The sequence below is a fragment of the Microtus ochrogaster genome, unplaced genomic scaffold (genome assembly GCF_000317375.1).
Source record: "Microtus ochrogaster isolate Prairie Vole_2 unplaced genomic scaffold, MicOch1.0 UNK138, whole genome shotgun sequence".
In the NCBI taxonomy this organism is placed as follows: Eukaryota; Metazoa; Chordata; class Mammalia; order Rodentia; family Cricetidae; genus Microtus; species Microtus ochrogaster.
The window spans coordinates 426,039-433,874 of NW_004949236.1; positions in this window are offsets into that span (position 1 = coordinate 426,039).

The following is a 7,836-nucleotide window of genomic DNA, read 5'->3' on the forward strand; positions in this document are numbered from 1 at the left end:
TATTAAAAGAGCACTCAAAATTCCCACGATGACTATTGCTAAGAATGCAGGTATTGAGGGTCTTTGAGAAAATTCTGTAGAGTTTCTCGGAAGTTGGTTATGATGCTATGCTCGGAGAATTTCTGAACATGGTGGAAAACGGAATCATTGATCCGACAAAGGTCGTAAGAACTGCTTTACTGGGTACTGCTGAGGTGGCCTCCTTGCTAACAACAGCAGAAGCTGTAGTGACACAAATTCCTAAAGAAGAGAAGGACCCTGGAAAGGGTGCGATGGGGGGAATGGGAGGCAGAATGGGAGTGGCACGTTCTAATTCCTAGAATAGCGCTTTTCCCTTATCAATGAACTGACAGGAAGCTCAAAGCAGGCTCCTCACAGGGAACTTCAGAGAAGTCCCCTCAAGATAATGAAGAGAAGGCTGGCTGGTCACTATAACCTTGAGTTACTGGTTTCCATTGACAATATATAATGGTTTACTCTTGTCACTGTCCATGCCTACAGATAATTTATTCTGTATTTTTGAATAAAGACATTTGTACATTCCTGAAAAAAAATTATTTATTAAAAATTTTCCCCTCCTCCCATTTCCCTCCCTCTCCTTCTCCAGTCCTAATAGCAGTCAGGGTTTCCTGCCCTGTGGGAAGTCCAAGGTCCTCCCCCCTCCATCCAGGTCTAGGAAGGTGAGCATCCAAACAGACTAGGCTCCCACAAGGCCAGTCCATGCAGTAGAATCAAAACTCAGTGCCAGTTCTTGGAGAAAATCAACAAGATTGACTGAGAAGAATATTGAACTTTTTATGAAATGAGAACAATATACTCATAGGGATGGATTGTCTGGTAAAATACAGAAAGCATAGTTAGCATCTACATTGACTGGCAATAGCTTTTGTACAGCAAAGTATAATTTTTCTTACTGTTTAATTTGAAGACAGAAACTTTTAGAATGGAACATTTAATCCAAGGAATCAAAGTGTAGGAGATGGCCATAGAGGTTGTGGAGAAGCACTTGCCTACCATATGTGAGGCCCTCAGCAGCACCTAAAGTAAAAATACACTAAAGTTTTCTTGAGGATATCATTTAACTATTGTTGTTAAGCTTTGCCACTATTTTATTCAAAATATATCCTTGACCTAATTTTTAGTTAAAGCTTTTTACATTCCTGCGAATGTGTTTATAGTCTTTTTCTGTATCAGTACAATGCTCCTTCAAGGAAATGAGGAAATTAAGTAAAGCTCCTCAGGTTGAGGTTTCTATACTTCGTATGAAATCAAACGCTATAAAGTTATAGGGCCCTATAATCATTTTTCATTGAATTTATTCTGTCTATGTCCAAAGGATACTTGTGTAGATATAATGGACATCAAGAAGATACATTGTGTAGACTACCAAAGCAAAGATGTTTTTGTATATACCTGTTGACTCTTCATAGCTGTGCAGTACTTCCATTGATTGATATAAACTACACAGTCTTCATTCTGGTTGACTTTCCACATCAATAAAATTTGAAAAACAACAGTACTATTAGAATCATGAATTCAACTATTTAATGACAAAAGTTTACCTTAAGCACTATTTAGTAAACATGAAGCTAAAATGCATGAAGTAATATGAATAAAATATTTCAGAATTTCTGGAGGGAGATAATTTATCACTCTTCTATTATGCTAGAATACCCCCCCCCAAAAGCAAGTTAGGGGAAAAAAGGTCATTTTATTTTACAGTTTTCAGAGGAGATACAGTCAGTAATGACAAGGAAGGCATGGCAATCAGTAAATGTTACATAACCGGAACAGAAAGTTGGGCCATGCTGTAAGACGTCAAAGGACAATTCCCAGTTACCTCTTTCCCCAGTAAGGTCCACAACCTTCCCAAATAGTATCACCAACTGGGGACCAAATGTTTAGTTACATGAGCCTTTGGGAGACTTTTCTTATTGAACCCTTCATTGACTTCCCTCAGTGTTGCATCCTTTCTTCCCTAAACCAGTATGAACTGGAAAATACTAAGCTCTGTCTCCAACTTCTTATGAAGCTTTCTCTTGAGCCAGTTGCATCAACTTTTGTACACGGAAGCTGGTAAAAAACTTTCCTATTTGCTTTGTTGGGGCAAAAGAACCCTAAGGTTTCACCACTCATAAGTTGTGGCCTTAGCTGTTGGAGTTTTGCTTATCTTTCTGTGCCACGTGTTTTTCACTATAGACTCATAAGTAGCCAGTAATAACGCCACAAAATATTGTGGTATTTTGAAGACTTTCCCAAAGAAATCAGCCCATTACTTCCTAATGCAATGTCACTCAAATTCTTGCGGTGGGGGGGAGGTATAGAATTCAGCGGGATCCTTTGCCAGTACATAACATAAACTGATATTAGAGTCCTTGCTTTCTTATGAAATCTTGTAAGCTATACTTCCACATTTTGCATTTTTCTCAGTATTGCTGTCATCCCTGCTCACAATAAAAGTCCCATTAAGTTCTACATATAGCATTCAGCAGTATTTCCAACCAAAATACATCATGGGACTTTTCTTCCACAGTATACAGGCCTATAAACCACATGGTTGGGTGTTGGGACCTAATGGAGTCCTGGCCTTCCTTCTCATCTCCTCTGTTGGTGACCTTTTTTGCCCTTGTTCTGGGTTTCTGAGAAACTTAAAAGTTCCTTACTCAGAGTTGTTTATCAACCCTGCTTTCTGAGTACACATTGCCTTGGCCCTAACCCAAGGATTCAGCGATGAGGTCTTCATTCTGTTGACCCACCTGTCTTTGTTAGGAATAACCCCCCTTGGTGATGTACAATAAAAGGGCTTCTGATTCTGCAACATCCAGAGTGCATGTTCCATTAATCCTGACCTCATTAATCCTGACCTAACACCCTTTGCTCAGACTTGGCATCCAGGCTGAACTGGTGCAGTAGTTGGGATTAACAAAGAACCCACCTTGGTGGTTTGAACAACAATGGCTTTTACAGTCTCATAAATTTGAATGCTTGGTCAGGGAGCGGTCATTATTTGAAAGGATAAGGAATAAATGGGTAGGCTTCGACGTTTCAAAAATCCCGGGTAAAGACCCATGGCTTCCTGTTCCTGATGCCTGCATATCTTAGTATAGAACTCAGCTGCTTTTCCAGTGAAGCTGCCTGTATGCTTCCATGGTTCCCCACCATGATGATAATGAACTGAACCTCCAAAACTAGAGACAAGCTCCAAATAAATGCTTTCTTTTTTAAGATTAGCCATGTTCATGGTGTATATTCATAAAAATAGAACTTTGGCTAAAACAGAAGTTATCAGAGATGGGGTATTGCTATTACAGGCCTCATAATGATTTGGGGAATATGAAAGACTGGTACCTTGGACAAGAAAAATAGACATACAATTAACTAGGTCTTAATGTACCATTCTAGTAGGATGATGGAAGGCAGTGCTGAGGGTGATTTGAAATGTGGAAGCTCAACTTCAGAGGGGAAGAATATTAGTAAGTGGCTTGGAGACTGTTCTTGTGATATGTTGACAAATAATATGGCTTCTTTTCTTCCCCACCCTGAAAATCTTCCAGAATCTAAATTGAAGAATTTTGGATTAATGGTTTTGTCAGCAATCATTGACTCTGCCCCGTAGTTAGTTGTCACTTTAATGCAGATCTCTAATGAAAAACAAGCTGACCAAGGAAAACTATGGAGTGTACAGTTTGAGGGGAAAGGGAGCACCAGGAAATGTAATGTAGGAAGTAAGTCCAGTGCTGAAGGAGATGAAAAGTTTTTTTTTAAAATGATGTTAAATGTAATAAATGAAGTGGTGATCTCAGTGACTCCACCTAGCAAAGCTTTTATCGTGTGCAAAGGAATTAAGGTAAAGCTCAAGGAATGAAGGAAATCATTAACAAAAGAAAGTTGCTACACATGTAATTGAATGAGGGGCCCACATTTCCAGCAAGCAGCAGAACTTAGCATCTTTGGCCATGTGGATCTGACTTTATGAGACCAGTTACAAGAAAAGAGCTGTGACACGTCCCTCTGCAGCTAAGAAAAATTGCTGAGGCCATGTGTATTTCAGTGCTTTCCCTCCATAAAGGCCCAGAGATGCTTTGCATGAAGGTGTGAATATGAATCCTTTATTGCTTTGGGGACCTCCCAAGATGGTGGAGATGCCAAAATGTCAGATACCCACCAAGAACTGCTAAAAGCAAGTGAAATAAGTTCCAGAGAGAGAGAAGTGTGTTGTAGTCAACTGAAAAGTGTTGGATATATGAAGAGTTCTTTGACATCAGACATGGAGATGCAGAGTTTGGAATTTGCCATGCTAGTTTGAAGTTCTTTGGTCCAGAATTTCCTCACTATGATTCCTTTCCTCCCATTTGAAATGGTGTTGAATATCCAATGCCATTGTATGTGATCCACTTTTTGATTTTGATTTTACAAGGGGTTACATTTAAGAGATTGCTATGAGTCTCAAATAGTGTTGATACTGATGTAGATTATGGGGTCTTTAAAAGTTGGATTGAATGCAATTTTGTATTATGATATAGCTACAAGTCTATGGTGCTTGGGAGTGAAGTGGGTGGTTTCAATAAAAATAACCCCCCTAGTCTCATAGATTTTAAGTATTTGGTCTTTAGTTTGTTCCTCTTGACAATGATTAGGAGCTGTGACCTTGTCAGAAGAAGTGTCTCATTGGGTACAGGATTTGGGGTTTCAAATGTTCAAACCAGGCCCAGTGTCTTTCTCACTCCCTGGTGCCTACCAATGTAGATTTGGAACTAAGCTACATCTGTAGCACCGTATCTGCCTGCATGCCACCAGGCTTTCCACCAAATTGGTAATGGACTAAACCTCTGAAAGTATAAGCCAGCCTCAATGAATGTTTTTCTTGTGTAAGCATTGCCAAGATCATGGTGTCTCTTCATAGCATTTGAAAACTAAGACAGAAATTACATACATTAAATGAAAAGGAAGTGTAAACAATTTTATATTTTCCAAGCTAAACCTCTTAGAAGGAAAAATAATTCATTATGTTTCCAATCAAAGAAGCCTACTGTTTTCTTGGTGTATTAGGTGGTGTAATACGGCGTAGACCCTTGTTATAACATTTTCATATGTATTTATCATTTTACTTCATCATATTATTACCCCTTTCTTTTATCTCTCATGACCTTCCCTTGTTCCCCTACTTCTCCTTAAATATTTTCTCTCTTTTTCAATGATCTTGATTCTTTAGTCTGTAGTATTTGAGCACTTATTTACTTCTCAGTATCAAATTCAGGTCTTTATTAATGTTCAAGCATAAAAACTCAAGGTGATCACCTCTTAAATGATGTAGTAGGTCTTTTGTTTTGCTGAAAGAGAACTTTTTATCATATCTCTAGGTACACAGATATATCTATTCCATGCAGAGCCAATGACTGTAATGGAGGATCCTGTCTACTGTGATATGATTGCCAACTTCTAACCCACCAACACCAAATATACTAACACATGAAAACTCCTTCAAAGCTCCAAAGTTACACTCATGAACCCATTACTCTTTAACCTTCTTTAACCCATTGTCATCTACATATAGAGTATTACTTCCAACCAACGATCTGATTTCTAATTCAGAATCCAGACAAATTTAGACCTGGAATCCACCACAAAAATTATCCCTTGTTCCAATTCTGCATGCTGGATGAGATCTTGATCATCTCAACCACTCACATATCAAATTTTCTTTTTATTTAAAAATTTATTATGCATACAGTGATCTACCTGCATGTGTGCCTGCATGCCAGAAGAAGGTACCAGATCTCATGGGGTGGTTGCTGGGAATTGAATTCAAGATTTCTGAAAGATCAACAAGTGCTCTTAAGCTCTGAGCCAACTCTCTAGCCCCAGATCATATTTTCTATCCTTCTCTACTCATATATCATGTGTAACAGTTTACTTCATGTAAGAATTGTTACTACATGAATGTGTTATCTAAAATTAACATTGTTAAAAGTAAAAAAAAATTATTTCCGTGAGACAGGAGCTCATATAGCACATTTGGCTTTGAACTTTCTAGGCTGACTTTGAATTTTGGAGGCTGGCTACCTGCCTCTACCACTCAATTTCTGAGAATACGGGTTTGTATCCACATAGCCACTGTTTGGAGGTCCAAGTGAAACACTGATTTATTCATATAAGAATGTCCCATGAGGATTCCACTCTGCCCCTCAAGCCTGCCTTTTCATCTGCGAGGTCCTTGGATCCCCCAACAGAGCCTGCTTCAGGGCAGAGAGGATCTGAGAGCCTGTTCCACTGCTGAGAGAACCTAAGAGAGGGAGAACAAAGAAAAACTCCCAACTATACAGTCAGCCACAGCAAAGATTGGGCCAAGATGCCAAGACTCTGCTGGCCTCATTTAAAGAAAGAGATGGGCAGAAGAATTCCTCCAACACCATGAAAAACAGCGTAATAATAGCAGAATCCAGCGAATGCGCAACAGGAAGACTTGAACATCATAATCCAGAAAAAGTAGAAGCAATTGACTTTAAACGTAACCTTATAAAAATGATGGAGACTCTTAAACAGGAAGTGAAAAACACCCTTAAAGAAATGGAAGAGAAGACAAAGAAAAAGAAAAAATTAATAAATTCCTCAAAGATACCAAAGAAAACCAAGAAAAAGAAATCAAACAGGTAAAGGAAACAGTTCAAGACTTGAAGACTGAAATGGAGGTAAAAAGGAAAACACAAAGAAAAGATATTCTGAATATGGAAAAACTGGGTAAACGAACAGGAACTACAGGCACAAGTTTAACCAATAGAATATAAATAATAGAAGAAAGATCTTAGGCACTGAAGATACTATAGAGGAAATAGACTCATTGATCAAAGAAAACAACAAATCCAACAAATTCTTAACACAAAACATCCAGGAAATCTGGGACACCATGAAAAGACCAAACCTAAGAACAATAGGAGTAGAAGAGGGAGAAGAATTACAGCTCAAAGCCCCAGAAAATATACTCAGCAAAATTATAGAAAAACTTTCCCAACCTAAAGAAGGATATTCCTATGAAGGTTCAAGAAGCATACAGAACACCAAATAGACTAGATCAAAAAAAAAATCCCCTTACCATATAATAATCAAAGCACAAAACATACAGAATAAAGAAAGAATATTAAAAACTGCAAAGGAAAATGGTCAAGTAAAATATAAAGGTAAACCTATCAGAATTACACCTGACTTCTCAGTGGAAACCATGAAAGCCAGAAGGTCTTAGATAAATGTGTTGTAGACACTAAGAGATCATGGCTTCAAGCCTAGACTACTATATCCAGCAAAGCTTTCTTTCATCATCAATGGAGAAAACAAGATATTCCATGATAAAAACAAAGTTAAACAGTATGTATCTACAAACCCAGCCTTACAGAAAGTACTAGAAGGAAAACCTCAACCCAAGGAAGCCAACAACACCCACAATAGCACAGACATCTAACCAACACAACTCAAAGAAGGGAAACACAGAAACACTACCACCAAAAAAAAAAATAACTGGAGTTAACAACCACTAGTCATTAATATCACTTAATATCAGGAATGCAAATCACCTTCAAAAAGGCACAGGTTAAGGGAATGGATACAAAAACAGGATCCAACATTCTGCTGTTTACAAGAAACACACCTCAACCTCCAAGACAGACACTAACTCAGAGTGAAGGGTTAGGAAAAGGTTTTTCCAAGCAAGCAGACCTAAGAAACAAGTGGATGTGGATATATTAATATCTAACAAAATTGATTTCAAACTAAAATCAATCAGAAGAGATAGAGAAGGACACTTTATACTCATAACAGGAACAATTCATCAAGATGAAGTCTCAA